Below are 16,974 nucleotides of genomic sequence, written 5' to 3'. Positions count from 1 at the left end.
CACTTTTATCTATTTACTAGAGATCCTAGCCTGTGCACTAAAATAAGAAAAAGTAAATAGATAAAAGGTGTAGAGACAAGAAAAGGAAAAACAAAATGTTATTATTTGCAGATAATATGAACTTAAGGAATCTAAAAATAAGAAAGAAGAAACCTAGTAGAACTAATGAATTTAATAAAGTTGCAGGATGTATAAGATTAATATATAAAACTCAATAGCATTTCTATGTACTAGCAATAAGCCAGAAATGAGATAAAATAAACCACTTACAACAACATAAAGTTAGGAATAAATTTTAAAAATGATGTCCAAAATATAACAAAGGTAATTAATGAATAATCAATTTGAAGACTCAATGTTGTTGATACCAGTTCCACCCAAATTAATCTATGGATTCAATTAAGTCTCAGAATATGAACAAGAATTTTTTTCATGAATAAACTAATTGATCATCAATATAATACTTTATTTCTGCAAAAACAATTGTTGTTTTAAATCTTATATAAATAAGCAAAAGACCTGGACTCCCCCCCAAACAATTTTTTTTTTAAAAGAAATAAGGTTGAAGAATGTACACTACCTGATTTCAAGACCTGCTGTAAAACCATAGTAATTAATATAGGGTGGTATGGTATAAAGCTAGACATAATGATCCATGGAACATAATAGAGTTAGAAATTGACCCAGACTTATATATTTAATTGATTTTCCACAAAGGTACCAAAGGTATTTTCATGGGAAAAATAAATTCTTTTCAATAAATTTTGCTAGGAAAAATTGGATATCTGTTTGGAAAAAAATTAGTTGGACCCTTATTTTATGCTATACACAAAAATGAACTCATAAGGAATCATAGACATAACTGTAAATGCTAAAATGTTTTAATTTTTAGAAGATCAAATAGCAGGGGGTGGGGTTGGAGAAGACAATGAGAAGAGTGAGGCATTAGCTGTATTTTAAATGTTATTTTAAAAATGATCTGAAAATGCATGAAGCTAAATGTTTATGGCACCATTGTAAAATGTGAAAGAGGTGGCATGCATGCGGTATTATAGTCTGTGATTCCTATACATACAAAATATTTCATGATTAAAATATAGTAATGCCTTACAATGAGGAATAATAATGAAGTAACTAATAATAATGGAGCTGATGTATAAAATAGCATAGTTTCATAATTAGATTATAAATTTATTTGATCATGAAAAAGTAAAAAGTTATGTTTGGTAAAATCACTATAAACATAATTAAAAGACAATTGTACCTTGGTTTAGACCCAAAGGAATTAAATTCAGCATACTACAGTAACACAGCCACATCAATGTTCATAGCAGCTCAGTTCATAATTGCTAGATTGTGGAACCAACCTAGATGCCCTTCAACAGATGAATGGATAAAGAAACTGTGGTATATATACACAATGGAATATTATTCACCCATAAAGAAGAATAATATTATGGCATTTGCAAATAAATGGATGGAATTGGAGAATATCACGCTAAGTGAAATAAGTGAATCCCAAAAAATCAAAGGCCGAAAATTTTCCCTGATAAGTGGAGAATGATATATAATGGGGGTGAGGGGGTGGGGAGTAAGAGAAGAATGGAGGAACTTTAAATTATGTAGAAGAAAATGAGAAGGAGGGTATGAAATATGGTGAAATGAGACAGACATCATTATCCTATGTACATGTATGATTACATGAGTGGTATGAATCTACATCATGTACAACCATAGAAATGAAATGATGTACCCCATTTGTGTACAATGAATCAAAATGCAGTCTGTAAACAATTAAAAAAAATAGGGGCTGGGGAGATAGCTCAGTTGGTAGTGTTTCCCTCACATACACAAGCCCTTGGGTTCAATCCCCAGCACCACACATAAAAAAATTAAAAATAAATAAATAAATAGAAAAGACAATTGTATAATGATTTGTAACACATACAATCAAATAGTAAATTTTAAAGATATAGTTGCTTTAAAATCATAGCAAAAGGTGGATGCTAGTAGGAAAAAATATGAGTAACAAATTCACAAACAATGCAAATGAAAATAAAAAATGATTATTTCACTAGTAATTGAATGCTGAGAATTAGAGACCACTTTTAAAAAAATATTTAATTGGTAAAAGTAAAATTGATGATAATGCTCGTGGTTGGCAAGGAAATGCCCAGCTTCACACAGCTTCAGGAGGAAAAGCTGGTACAATACTTTTCTCAGGATATTAGGCAGCATATTCAAAGATCATTAGAAATACCACACAATTCAACCAAGAAGTTTCACTTCTATTAAGCAGCATAGTATTGAGAGAGCCTACTTCCTGAATCCCTTCCTTCAAATTCTGGCTTCCACGACTTTTTACTGTGTAACCGTGGAAAGGATACTTCATCTCATTGGACCTGGGTTTCCCTAATCTGCATAATCTCCACCCCCACAGGAAGTAGTTTACTTGGCTCTGGAGACTGTACAACTCCTTTTTGTGGGAAAACATGAATAAATAGGAAACGAGATATACAAGGGGGGCAGCTTTTCAGCTAGTTGGGGAAGGGATGTTCCCTGGGCCTTTGGAGGGGAGAAGGGGCATCAACATCAGAGGCATAGGACCTGGGGGATTGCACCCCAGGATTTGACAGAAGAACTCTGGGAGGTTGAAGGTGGACCCCCCCCCCCCCAGGAGTTGCAGGAAGGACCCCAGGAAGCTGGGGGTGGATCCCAGGTACTGGTGGGTGCACACTCCGGGGCCTGAGGGTGAACTGTGGGAGTAGGTGGTTATACTCCTGGGGCCCGGGGGTGAACCTGGGGCTGGTGGGTGGACCCCAGGGTCTGCAGGGTGGACCGTGAAGCAGTGGGGGTGGCCCCAGATGTTGGTGGGTGAACCACTGGTGCTGGAGGGTGGACCCCAGGAGCAGGGGGTTGAACTCCAGATGTGGACAACTGGTGATGGAGAATGGACGCCAGGAGCTGGTGGGGGAAGCTGGGAGAAGCCTGGGGGGGCCCCCAAGGGTGCAGGTTCATTGCGGGGGCATGGTTGACAGGGGCAGGCCTCCTGGTGGGGGCAGGGGCAAAGACTCTAGCAGTGGTGGCAGAGGAGGCAGACAATTCATCAGCAAGGGGTGGAGGCCCTATAGGGAGGCTGACTGGGGCTGGAGGCTTTCTTCATCTTAAAATGGAACTGAAGGAAGAACTGCTGGGTCTCCCTGTTCCAGTGAGTCCAGAACTTGCATCCGGCCCTTTCTATCTCTTGGCATCCTGAAGGCGATCGCCTCATACGGCTCTGCTGCCATCAGCAGATACTGTCAGCGCCCGTCCTGTGGTTCAATCCTCTGTGCATAGGCAGACATGAAGCAGTGGCGAGGCACGTTGCCCTCAGCGATCTCGGGGTATTCGGATCCGGAATAGGAGACTCTGCTAGCCTATCTCTGAGTCCCTCTGCTTGGTCACTTTGTAGCCTGGGTAGCTGTTGCCGCCTGCAGCAACAGGACCTCGGGAAAGAATCAAAGAATCGGAGGCGGACTGGGAATGAACAACTTCTTTATTTTTCTTTAGTGATGCTTCCTTGCTTGCCTCTCTCCCCAAGTAGACGCCTTGGTGCCAACACCAGCTCCGCTCAGCGTGGCCACCTTGCCAGCCTCGAAGAGCAGGCAGTCACCTCGGCTGTGCAACTCCAGCAGCACGCTGCTCTCGCGTGGCCGCCAGCAGCTGCAGCCCTTTGCTCAGGGCCATGGGCGCCCCGGGCGAGTGGCCTGAGGAGCCCAGCCCATTCGGCCTGAGGGTGCACAGCCTGCAAGGGCTCCTCGAGCTCCTGCAACTTCCAGGAGTTTCACTTTGCCCCTATCCGCGTGCTCTGTCCTCAGACGCCTCACGCACGAGGTCGCTGGGGCCGCTGCGCAATCGCAGCAGGGCGCCAGCTCGGGTAAGGGTGGGGGAGGAGGCCTCCGGCGCCAGCAGGTGGGCGCATCCTCGGGGCACGTGGGAGGCCTCATCCCCAAACAGCTGCAAGCAGGTCTCTACAGGCGGCCAATCTTCACAAACTTCTTCACCTTCACCTTGACCTTCTCCAGGGCTGGCTGGGTGGGGTTGGTCTGATGCTTCTTCCCCTGGGTGCACACAAGGTAGCTGCCCTCATTGTTGTGAAACATCAGGCAGAATTTGCATTCATAGGATCCCAGGTGATTTTTCATAAAATACGAATCCTTGTTGATGTCAGTGGTCTCCAGGGCCAGCTGCCAGAGTTGCTCCCTTCCTCACGGTTGCTCTCCGAGGTGGAGACCACACCCCCACTCCCAATCTCTCACCCCAGTCCATGCTTGAAGTCCTTGGTGCTTCATAGAACAGGGGAGAAACCTGGGCCCAAGGCCGCACTGCAGAGGTTTTCTCTGTAAACGCCAAGACCCTAATCTGCATAATTTGATAAAGTAACTCAAATACACATAAGACAACTTACAGCAGTGTATGTCATGTGGTGAGTAGTATGTATGTTAGCTCCTCCTCATTCTTTCTCTCATCATGTTATTAGAATAAAAAATTTTTGTCAACTTTTGCCTGACCTCTGATTTTGATTCTGAAGGGCAGTTGTTCCACCAGGACAGACTCAGCCATATTTTCTTGGATCTCTGATTGACCCCTGAGCAGAACTCTTTGACTCTGTCTCTGAGTTGTAGCCTCTGCCCTCCATGAACCCTCACCTGCATCCCTTTAGTGCCATCTAGTCACCTGGAGTGGTTCTAACTCCCCTACCTCCTGTACCTATTTCCAGGTACCCACTCATTAACCCCAAGCTGGCAGCGTGCTTTCATGCCTGGGCTCCCCATCATCACATGCTTAAAACTTAGAAGTATTATGGGAGACATTTGCTGGCTGCAGTTGTTTTTTTTTTTTTCTTCACACAAGCTGAAATATGGGCAAAAGGGAAAATGTTGGAAGAGATTTGGTGAAAGATCCTCTTCTTTCCATGCATGTGAATTAGACATTCCCTGGGGGAAAACTTCGAATCACTAATTCCAAACATGTAAAATGTGTTCCATTTCTTGTCTTATTTAGATGGTGACTCATTTAACTTTCATCACTCATCAGCATGTATTTATAGAGTGCATATTCTGTGTCAGGCACTGGGCCAGGCACAGAGGATGTGAGTTTGAAAAAGACATGATCTTGGCCCTAAAGCAATCACACTTAGACCATCATGTAAACAAAAAGAATTTACAATGCAGTGGGATAAAGACAAGTATAGAGTTGTATACATATTTCCAGGATGGCAGAGAAGGGAGGGTTAACCTGGTCTGCATTGAATGGCGCACTGACAATAGACTTGATGCTGACCATGTTCTAGGTGGCCTGGAAGACGTGTCCAATCATAGGACTGGCAAGTAAAAAAGTGCAGAACTGTGTCAGAAGTTTGGTTTGCTCTGCAACAGTAATGCCTGTTACAGCTGGTACAGGAGGTATCGATGATCTGAAACCAGAGCGTCACATAATATGAAACCAGAGGCCACATCAGAGGGGGCACTGCTTGTCAAAGATGAGATATACTTTCCAGGATGATGAGGATTATAAAACAAGAAAGTAACAAGATCAGAATTGTGTTTTATTAAGACAATTTGGGGTCTGACATGACAATTCATTTTTATGAATTGCAGATGGAGAGATGAACTTGGAATCTTCTGTAATAGCTTACATGAGATGAAGAGGGGCATACCTGGAAGAGTGGGTAGGAGGAGAAGTGGAGTTAGAGTTATCTGGAAGGTCCTGGTGATAAATCAGATTGGGTGAGTGAGGGACAGAGAACACTAAAAAAGTTGATTCTTGGATTTCTGACTGGGGTCAGCAGGTGGATAATAGACCTGTTAGCCAAAACAGGGTATCTAGGAGAACATCTGGTGTGATGGGTGATAAGGATACTGAGCTAATTTGGAAATGTTGAACTTGAGGTACCTGTGGGATACCCAGAGAGAAATATCTAGAGGCCTATCAGATGACCTATCAGTTACATAAGAACAGAAGCATGAACTGAATATTTGTATTTGGGAGTCATCATGATATACATATATAGTATTTATAATTATTGGATCAGATGAATTTGCCCATGTGAGTACGAGAAGTGAGAAGTTCAGTGCATGGAAATGGACTTGTGGAGAATGTTAACTTGTGAGGTGAATGCAGAGCTACCCTGTACAGGTTGCACAATGCACATTTCCAAGAACTGGTCATATTACAGTCCAGACGGTGGGCAGTTCCTTAAGTTGCATACTATACAACTTGTGTGGCTATATGTGGCCACCAAGGTAAGGAGAGGAATATTTATATAAAGTCAAAGATGAATAATACTATAGACAAGAGCAGAACAAGGAGAGAATGTGATACAGAAACCACCGAGCAGAGTCTTTCTCCAAGAGGGTGCCCAATATAATGTGTCTGAAAGCTCAGATCCCAAGAATCTATTTGAGAGGAACTCTTTGGTGACCTTAGGGGGACAGTTTTCCATGCAGTGGCAAGAGTAAAAGTCCTAACTCAGTGGGTGGAAGCACTATTGAGGGTCAGGTAGTGGAGACCAAGTTGATCTGTGAAGAAGGGAAGAGGACAGGGGAAGGGAGCAGAGCCCTATGGGAGGGTTTTCTCTGTGGACATAACTCTGTGCCTATCACAGAGAGGAGTGGAAGGCAGAGGACTGACTGGCATAGAAGGAAGGAGGTGCTGGGTGCAGTGGTGCACGCCTGTGATCTCAGCCAGTCAGGAGGCTGAGGCAGGAGGATGGAGAGTTCAAAGCCAGCCTCAGCAAAAGCAAAGCACTAAAAAACTTAGTGAGACCCTGTCTCTAAATAAAATACAAAATAGGACTGGGGATGTAGCTCAGGATCAAGTGCCCCTGAGTTCAATCCCCAGTACCCTCACCCCCTAAAAAAGGAAGGAGGTGGTGCAAAGGGACTTTGGCAGGAAATGTGAGAAAGGAAGGGGATTACAGCTGTCACTCAAAGTGAAGTCGTTGGTCTCTGGCTCTGGGAAGTTGGGGAGGACTTTTTATCTATTTCACAGGCAGCATGAGAGTTGGGGTGGAGTCAGTCATGGTGTGGGCACAGGGGGCAGGAGAGCAGGCAGATGCCTTGGGACTTCGAGGGGACCATCCCTGTCAGGAGAACTCTGTCAACTCTGTGTGAGGGACAGGGCTCACACCACAAGAGGGGCCGAGGAGGGGTAATAGCCCCCACCCTGAGAACCTGCTTCCTCCCGATCCCGCGAACGCTCCCCTCTTGCGCTCCTCACTCGTGCGTTCATCTCTCATGGGGAGTCATCGCTTTCACCAAGAATTTATAGAGAGCCTGCCAAGTACCAGGCTCCACGCTAGACCCTGGGCATTCCTACAGCCAGGAATAAACTAGAGGGTGTTCCTTCTCACTCTCCAGAGAGGATCAGCGGATGACAACACCAGTAAGCTCTATGGCAAGCAGTGACGAACAAAATACAGTAGCTGGAGCTGTAGGATACAATAACATGGTGACAGTGAGGGAGGGCCTCGCTGACTGGTGGCATCTGAACATGTGTTCCTGCGGTAGTAAGAGGCAAAGGAAAAGGACCTTGTGGAAGAAGCAGGAGGTGCAAAGGCCACAGGGTAGGTACCTGCCTGGACCTATGGGATAGCAGCCCGACGGTCAGAGGGTTGAGCAGGAACCTATCACATACAGTGTTGGAGGGAGTGATGGAGAGTGTTCATTTTACTGAGATGATCAGAAGCTATTAGAGGATATTTTCTTAGTCTCTTTCAGGCCCTGGGAAGAAAAAAACGTCGTTGAGTGAAAACCTTGAGATCAGTGTGGAGGCTCCATCAATAACAACCAGAAGGCAATTATTTTTTTATTGATTTTTCTCATTCTGGCCGTCTGGCTCTGAGTCTTACTATGCAGCACTTTGTTAATGTGTGGTTTTTAATTTATTTTTAAGGTTTTTACTGTCTATGGATTGTCCCAGGCAAGAGGTATTGAAGGTCATCTGGCACAATATCCAAAAAAGCTTGCTGGAGATGACTGGGACCCAGGACTCTGCTGGGAGAGACTCCAATAGGAAATATGGCAGCAGGCTACAACACAGAGATTAAAACCTTGCCTCTAAATGAGGTAAGAAAAGCAAAGATAGAAACAATTAAAATGCTATCCAAGTTTAATACCCCATTAAACTACCTGGCTGAAATTCAATGTCTAGGTGAAATTACCAGATTTTGTATATAAAAATATAGGATTTTAAATACTACATGGGATACACATGCTAAAACTTATTCCTTGTGAATATCAAATTCAAATTTAACTAAGTGTCCAGTATTTTATCCAACAATCTTATCTCTAAATGTGGTGATCTAGGGCAAGGTAAACTATGGGGGAAATAATTTTATTTTTTTTAAGTCAAAGTTCTTCTCTTCTCTACATTGGATTAGTATAATGAAAAGAATAGTTTGGTAATACTTCCTCAGATCTTAAACCATATTTGTTGCTTCAAAAGTCTTGCATTTCTGATCAAACAAGGCAAATCCTGTCCTTCTTTGCTAGTTGGGTGCCCTTGGACAGGTTATTTAGCATCTCTGAATTCCAGTTTTCCCAGCTCAAACCGCTTTGAGGAGTGCTTAGGGAAAAATATTTCTTAAACTTGTGAAATGTTACCTAAATATAAATAAATTATTATTTCTTCACTGGTTTTTCTTTTAATCTCCCTTTCTGCAAGAACTATGAAGCATATGTTGATGTATTTTTAAATTAGTACTGGGGACCAAAGTGGAGCAAATTATATTCCAAACACATATGATTATGTCACAATGAACCCAATGCTATGTAGGACTATAAAGCACTAATTAAAACATTAAAAAAATAAAATACAATTACCCTAGTGTTAAGAGTTTCCAGAAAAATTGTGTATTCTTTTCACAGGGAAAGATGTCTCACTGGGCGCCACTTTCCAAGTATTCCAAGTCTGTTCTCCTCCGAAATTCTTACCCTCCGGCCCCTCGGGAAAATTGCCGACCTTTGCACTTTGCACACAGAAAATGCTTCCAAAATATTTCTTGCTTCTTTGACCCTTGTGCTGGACGGCATGAGTTTTCCAAATCTCACTATTTCCTGTTGACCCCGCAACCTGGGAGGCCATGTGGTTGCTGGTGATGTCACATGACCTCACTGGTGCCCTATAACCAAGCAGGCAGCACTTTCCTGGGTCCCTTTAAACACTTTCTTAAGGGGCAGCTGGTGGACAGCAGGTAACTTTCATTAACCTGCACCAAGCTCTTACATCACTCCTTAGAAACATTAGCAAGGTTAACTGTAGACATCATTCAGATTGCAGAGAAGTATAATGAAGGAATTAAAGGTAATCGGAAATATCGCTATCCAAAGAAAACACCAGGGGTTGATTTATATATATGTTAATACAATATAAAATTTTTGATAGAGTTGGGATCACATATCACACTGGAATAGTGTAGAGTCACATTTTTCACCTAATGCCAAGATTATTTTTTTAGACTACTCCATTGTTTTCAAAATAAGTTAAAGATTGTACTTAATTTCCTTCATACCAGTCCATCACATGGATGCACCACAATTTATGCAAGCATTTTCCATATTCAGAGGCATCTGTAAGCATAGAAATTTCATTAAACAAGTGCTATTTGTAGGATATAATCAAAGGGTGGGTTGATTTTTGTATTCCAAGGGTTTTCCTTATCCTGGCAGGATCCATGATTTCTCTGTCATCTCCCAAGTAATAGAAGGTCCTTGGGCTTTCCTCTGATAATTAGAATGCTCAGATTTGTGTGTATTTCAAAATCCCTGAACTTGATTTTCAGTTAAAGTGGCAAGAAACTGCCATCTGCAGAGTGAGGGTGAGGGCTCTTCTTCATGCCTTTGTGGTCTGGCTGCTGTTGAAGACATGGTTTTCTTTAGAAGCACTTTCCTGGCTTTTTTAGAGGGTCTCCTGCTAGGACCTTCTGACTACATTCCTGTGATCTTCTACCTGGCTTCTTTTTTGTCATCTCACCTTGTGACAGGGGTCACCTTGAGGAAGATCCCATTAAAAATGATCCCAAACTGCTTTCCTTCTCTGAATGCCACATCTGATCTTTGGGCTTCAGGTAATTTTGAGGAGGCATCACTTCCTGTTCAGTTCTTTGTATGAACCTGTGTTTTCATTTCTCTTCTCTAAATAAAGTGGAAAGGCAGGGTCATATCTGGGAGTGATGATTTTACATTCTCACCAGCAGTGTAAAAGAGTTTCAGTTAATTTACATACCCACCGACACTTGGTATGATGTCTTTTTAATTTTAGCTATTCTAATAGATGTGTAGTGGTATCACACAGAGATTTTAATTTTCATTTCCCTAATGACTAATGATGTGACAGTTTTCTTGTTACTCACAGTCAGAATGTAGAAATGTTAGAGTTGCAGAGGTTTTGTGTGTCCTGCTTGGGCAGGGGGAGCACGTAGTTTCTCGTAGGACTATGGCTAGAAGGGCCAGAGTGAGGAGATAGAACCAGAGAACTGCAGTCATGAAGATCATGGCAGGACCCACAGACAAGACCAAGTGGGCATCAGTTAAAGAAGACCTGGAGAATCAGGGAGGCTTGGTGAGCACTAATGTGAGTCCAGGGGATACCTTTTCCTCCCAAATGTCCCTAGAGCAGCAGGGGAATGGAGTCTGGTCTTTGTGTATTCCATGCCTGATATGAGTCTGAGTTTTGAACTGACTATATATTTACTTAAAAGAGACTGTTGAAAAGCTAAAGGGACACATGTCAAAGAGGACATAGAACAAGGACCTGCTGGCTAAGAGTGAAGGTGAAGACAGGTGATTACACGGAAAGGAGCCATGCTGGTGGCTGGGTGCTTTATAGCCCCTGGAACTTGATGAACTTATGAGTGAATCAGTCATAGTTGAGGCCAAATCAGGGATGGACATCATGTTATTGATCAATTTAGAGTATATTCTCAATTAATACCCCAATCTTCTTTCATAAGTCTATATTTAAGCCAATTTCCCCTTCCGTACTTGTGCATCCATTTTTTAAATTTTAAATCAAGAGACTTTTTGTGTTTATCTTGTTGAATTTGGACTACGCTCAATTCTGTTAAAAGCATCTTATATCTTAATTTCTTCACTGGATAGGATACTGTGGAACAACGAAAAGTTTGGAGACAGATAGCATTTATGCTTATATTTGATCTCTTTACTTATGGATCACAAGAAGGCTACTCAGCCTTTATTACCTCTGGTTTTCTTCTCTACAAAATGCAACACACTTAATAATATGAATGTGACCAAGTACTCAATAAATAGTGGTGATAGTAAGTAGTGTGTTGGTAAATGGTTAACTATCTGCGTTAAATTTTTGTTAATTTCTGTGATGTAGATACTCTTACCATGACTGATTTCGCATTGTAATTCCTCTGGGTATGAAGTTGGGAAGAGATGCACATGACTGCTCTTGTGAGCTGGCAAATTGATGATGGTTATATTTCAATTCTGTCCACTAAAGTACTGGATAGTGTCATTACTTTAATATCTTTATCCAAATCACAATGAACATTTCTGTAAAACAGGAAAGAGATTAAAGTTTGCTGGGAGGACTCCCTTGGGTTGTTACCAGTCTTTTACAGCCAATTTTTAATCTTTTATCAATTTTTAATCAATATAATTGTTAATTGAACAAAATTTGGCTCGAGGATGCCTCCATACATCAATCCTTATGTAATGAACTCAGCCAATCACAGCAGTCAAGCTTCAGTCAATCACATGCAATTGACTGATCAGATCATGTACAAATGAGGCAAATGCCAAGCTGCAATTAGTCAAGCCATCTGTACCTCATTTCTGTTTTCTATTTATGCATGCTGCCTGTCCACATTGTGGAGCAGAGTTCTCTGAGCTTCTGGTTTCAATGGCTGCCTTCTTAGTGTATGGTTCTTGGCTCAGTGAAATTCTGCTATATTTAATTTGTCTAAAGTTTTTATCCTAATATAATTGCAACTTGATCCACTCAACATTTGTCCATCTTGAAATTTTGAGGCCATCTTGAAATTTTGTTAAATCCCTTATTGAAGTTGAATTGCACTTTTTCTACCACATTCCTTAACCTGGCAGTTCTCCTCACTGACCACCATTAGAATTACCTGGGAAATCTTGAACATAATCTTAAGGCCTAGCTACCTTTTCCTCCCAAATGTCCCTAGAGCAGCAGGGGCGTGGAGTTATATACTAGTTATATAATTTGTGGGGACAGTACAAAATGAAAATGTGGGTTCCTGGTTCCAAAATTATTAGGAATTTCAAAATGATGATAGCCGAGCATTAAACCAATGCTCAAATGTGGGACCTTTCCAAGCCTGGACCCAGTGCAACTGCACAGGTTGGACACCCATAAGTAGACTCTCCTTCAGCCTCACCTAGTCATTTACTAATTGAGTGAAGGTGAAATATAGGAATGTGCAATTTTTTTAACTCTTCATGGGTGGCTGTAATGTGTAGCCAGGGTTGAGAACTTAGTGGTCCTCAAACTTATTGCAGCAGAATTACCTGGAGAGGTTGGTGAAACAGATTGCTAGACCTCCACCTAGAATTTCTGATTCAGTCTGTGGTGGAGCACTAGATTTTACATTACAAACGAGACTCCAGGTGATGCTGATGCTGCTGGTATGAGAACCACCTTTGAGAATGACTGACCTAAAAGGCTCCAAGTATGCACTGTCCTTATGACCAGGACCCTGTCTATCTCCTGATATTGGAACCCAAACTCAAGTCTTGGAATTCTTCACCCCTCCTTAAATTCCCCATGTTCTTCTTGTCTTCATGCAACAGGTACAGTTCTTGTGTCTGCAAAAAAGTTGCCTTTGACAATCCCTTTTCCTCTCTCTGAAGCAGGGAGCCTTCTATGCTCTGTGGCATCTCAGCACTCATCATGGTCACCATCTGCTTGTTTGCTTCTCTGACAGTAGATGACTCTGACTTACATCTGTATTTTCCCAAGGCCTGCCATACTATGACCATTCAATAAAATCCACTGAGAAATAAATTATTTATTCTATGTAAATACATGACTGTTCTTCATGATTATGTGATTATTATTGTTTGATAGAACTTAAGAATGAATGAGGGAACTCATTTTTCTCTTAACCATCCACGATGACTTAAAATTACAAGTTCATGGTCTCAAAGAGAATTGAGCTACAGACAGAGATCAATTATTGCAGATCCCTTTCTATATGACAAACAACACAAATCATATTCTCAACTGAATCAGAATCTTGAATTTTACCTTTAGTGAATAGCTCTTTATAGGACATCTTCAACTCTAAAGCTATTACCCATCATATTGTCTATGCAATAAGATAAACTTTTACAAATACAACCATAGTTCAGGTGGAAAGTTCATCAGCATTTGGGGTTTTGTATTTTCCACTTGATTGCAGACAACCAAATGTTGATGGACTGGGAAATGATGTGAAAATGAGAATACAAAACATGTGTGTGTGGCTAAAATATTCAAGAACAAATTAAAAAGTGTTTCGGTCAGTGTTGGTCCACAGAGCCCTGGTGTGGAGTGTATTTTTATACATGTATATGTGGGGCTGTGCGTGATTGTGTGATAAATGTGGAGCTCTGTATGTGTGTGTGCACAAGTGTGCACGAATATGTGTGTGTGCGGTGTGGGTTGGGATGGAGGTGGTAAGGAAAAGAAAGGTTGCTTGAGGTTTCTCCCTCAAGGGATCATGCACACCCACATAAAATCCAAATATAATAAATTTTGGAATGCAAGCACAGATTATCCATCTAGCTGCAGAGGTGGAAGGCTGCCTTCAGACATGGAAAATGACAGATAATTATCCAGTCTTTTGACAGCATGTCTGCTACCTAATAATTCAAGCTATTGGTATGAAGAAGAAAGCCAAGAATCTTGATGAAGTTGGAAAAGGAGCTTAACAATTTGCCTCCACCTCCTGCATTGGAGTCTATTCTTCTACATTTAGCTGGAGAAGTGGCAAAAAGTAGCCAAGCAGAGAACAAGTTGCATACTTAGGAGAGCTGCAGTTTTTTTTTAATACATTTTTTATACCTTTATTTCATTTTTATGTGGTGCTGAGGATCAAACCCAGGGCCTCAAGCTTGCTAGGCGAGTGCTCTGCCACTGAGCCACAACCCCAGCCCAGAGAACTGCAGTTTTATCTTTCAATTCATATGTAGCACCTTTTTCTGTGAATGTTAAGACAAAATGCAATTCCGAAGAATACTTGAATAATAACAATCCCTTACATTTGCAGAGTGCTGCAGAATTCAAAAGTGTTTGCATTCATTTCATGAGAACGCTAACTCAGTATGGAAGCCAAAAGGGCATCCTCGTTCCTTTTTTCACAGATGGGAGCAAAAAAGGCCATACACAAGGCCACTGGCAAAGCTAATAGTAACCCACAGCTCTGCTTCTTTGTCCACATACTCCCCTTTTAAAATACAGTCCTACTTTTATAGTCATAAGGTTGGGTTTTTACTAAAGAACACTTAGAAGTGCCTGAGCAATTTTATTTGGAATAATCTGATTAGTGTACATGATTTCACAAATTCCCTTTTCACCAAAAAGGAGACTTTAAGGAAAGAATTACGTAGATAGTTGTCTCAAATCTTTACTTGACTTTGCTTCCATTTACTCACACATTCTTTATTTATTACCTTGCTTTCCTACATATGATCTGATTTAACAAACCTTGAATGATACATAAATCACTATTGTCAGCATAATCAGCCCTCATTAAGAGCAGAAATCCAGCCAGGGGCCACAAATGCATTGTGACATTCCTATTTCATTAGTTACCTGATTTAGATCCCCAGAAAGAAATTCATCATTAGATTATTTGATAAACATTGTTCAGATGCATTTTTCTCTAATTGTTAACACACTCACACACACACACACACACACACACACACACACACAAGTTTGAGTTTCTTAGACAAATTGAATAAGTGTCTATAACACAAGTTTCACTGAACAGGAAAACTCCTAAAAATATTTTCCTAGGTTCCAAGTGAACCTGGTTGAAGGATGATATGTAATGAACTAAAACTCAGTGCCTTATATTTTCTTACAAGAAAATCAATTCATTATTCAAGAAACTAGGAGGAATATTTTAAAATTCCTTAAAAACTATTTTTTATTCAAGTCTTTTGTACTCAACATGGAAATGATGTGAGTGCTTTCCTTCTTATTTTTGGTTGAAATAAATGTAAATAACAATAATTCCCAAATGAATTTCTCTTTATTCATAGTTGATGATGCGGGCCTTGCTGCCTCTAGGGTAGATGGAAAGAGAAAACTTTCCTAAGCTCTTCACCACATCATTCCCTTCAGCCAGGTTTGAATTAGCTCACACTGGTGTTCTCATGCTTTGAGAAAAAGCCAAGACATTTGGTAAAGCCATTAGGAATCACTGCTGGGGATGTGGCCGTGTCCCCTGCAGGCAGCAGGGCCTCCTGCGAATCCCACTCAGTCTCTCTGGGCCCATCAGTTTTGGGAGGTGACACCAGTGAAGGAAGGGGTCGCCCTTTTATCCTCTGCTTTCTAGGACACTAAGGACAGCCCCAAGCAGCTCTGTACACACAGACAGCTCTGAGGAACTTGCCCAGTCCACGCTGGACATGGCGATTTTAAAGAAAAATGAGGGTTTCCTGAAGGCAAAGTGTGGCAGGATCTTGTACCAACAGTGATTTAATGTTGATCATACAGTCCCAGGATGCTTGGTTCTTCTCCTTCCTTTTGTTCCTGCTGTTCATCCACCTGAAATTCTCTTTTCATTCCTCTTTCCAGAACCATTTTGTGATGTCACCTCCATGAAGTCCTGGAAAACTAACCAATATCTTTACTTACACATCTGGGACAGGATGTTTCCATAGGTCAAAAGAATTTCCTCTAGTTTGGAACCCAGCACAAAGACCAGTTAGCTATGACCATCCTTTCACAAGACAACCCAAGGCCTTAGGGGCACTGACTTTTCTTCGTCCCGAGTTCCATTTGGAACTTGGACTCCAGTGAACCTTCAGATCCCAAATACTGGTATCACAGGATCACAGGTCATTTAATCTCCTCTCCTGCTTCAGATCTCCTTTGCTCCAAATTTTCCATGGTGCCCTTTGTCACCTCTGCTCCAAGAGAAAACCAATTCCTTTGCTGTCTAATGACTCTTCATAGAATGCAAACCTTTGTCCTCAATATAATCAACATGGACAATTCTTCCCCTGTTGCTTTTTCAAGAGGACTCTCTTTTCCATACCTAATGCAGTAGAACAGGAGAGATGGTTTTCTAAACATTATGCATCATCTTCTGCTTTGTCACTTTAATGTACCCTTTTGGTTCCTTTTCTTTCTTTACTAATATATTGGCCATACACCACCCAACTCCAAACCTGTCCCCAACCAGGGTGACTCTGATGGTCAGTGAATGATGTAGGCAAGAAACCTAGCATCTGAGTTCCTGTACCAAAGAGGCCATATTGACCTTGGCCTTCATTTCGGCCACCTATAACCATGGTATCTTCTTGTAACAGGATAGCTCATAAATCTTAATATTAATATTCAACACTTTAGCCACAGTATCTCATTTAAAAAATTTCCCTTACTATTTTACTCACCCCAACACCTTCTTGGCAACTTCATCAGCAGCTCCCCTTAATCCTATGGTTTTCAATTTTTTTTTTTTTTGCAGTGCTCCTCAGCACTGAACCCAGGGCCTTGTGCTTTCGAGGCAAGCACTCTACCAACTGAGCTATATCCCCAGCCCTGTTCTCAAATTTTAATGAACATAATAATCCCACTAAGATTGAGCAAAAGTGCAGATTCCTAAAACCTTCCCTTTGGATTCTGTTGTCTAGTTTTGGGCATTGCTTAGACATCTGTATTTCATAAACATCCTGCATGATTTTGGCACTTGTCCCTCAGACAACTCTTGGAGAGGCT

The 16,974-nt window shown here is 41.4% G+C and overlaps 1 pseudogene; it reads right to left on the bottom strand.

The window, feature by feature from the left end:
* Window positions 1–2,533: 2,533 nt before the first annotated feature.
* Window positions 2,534–4,814, bottom strand: LOC124991368 (splicing factor 3A subunit 2-like; annotated as a pseudogene).
* Window positions 4,815–16,974: the final 12,160 nt, after the last annotated feature.

Source organism: Sciurus carolinensis, chromosome 8 (assembly GCF_902686445.1).
Source record: "Sciurus carolinensis chromosome 8, mSciCar1.2, whole genome shotgun sequence".
NCBI classification, from domain to species: domain Eukaryota; kingdom Metazoa; phylum Chordata; class Mammalia; order Rodentia; family Sciuridae; genus Sciurus; species Sciurus carolinensis.
The sequence above is the reverse complement of the archived record's forward strand: the minus strand, read 5'-3'. Positions and strand labels throughout refer to the sequence as shown.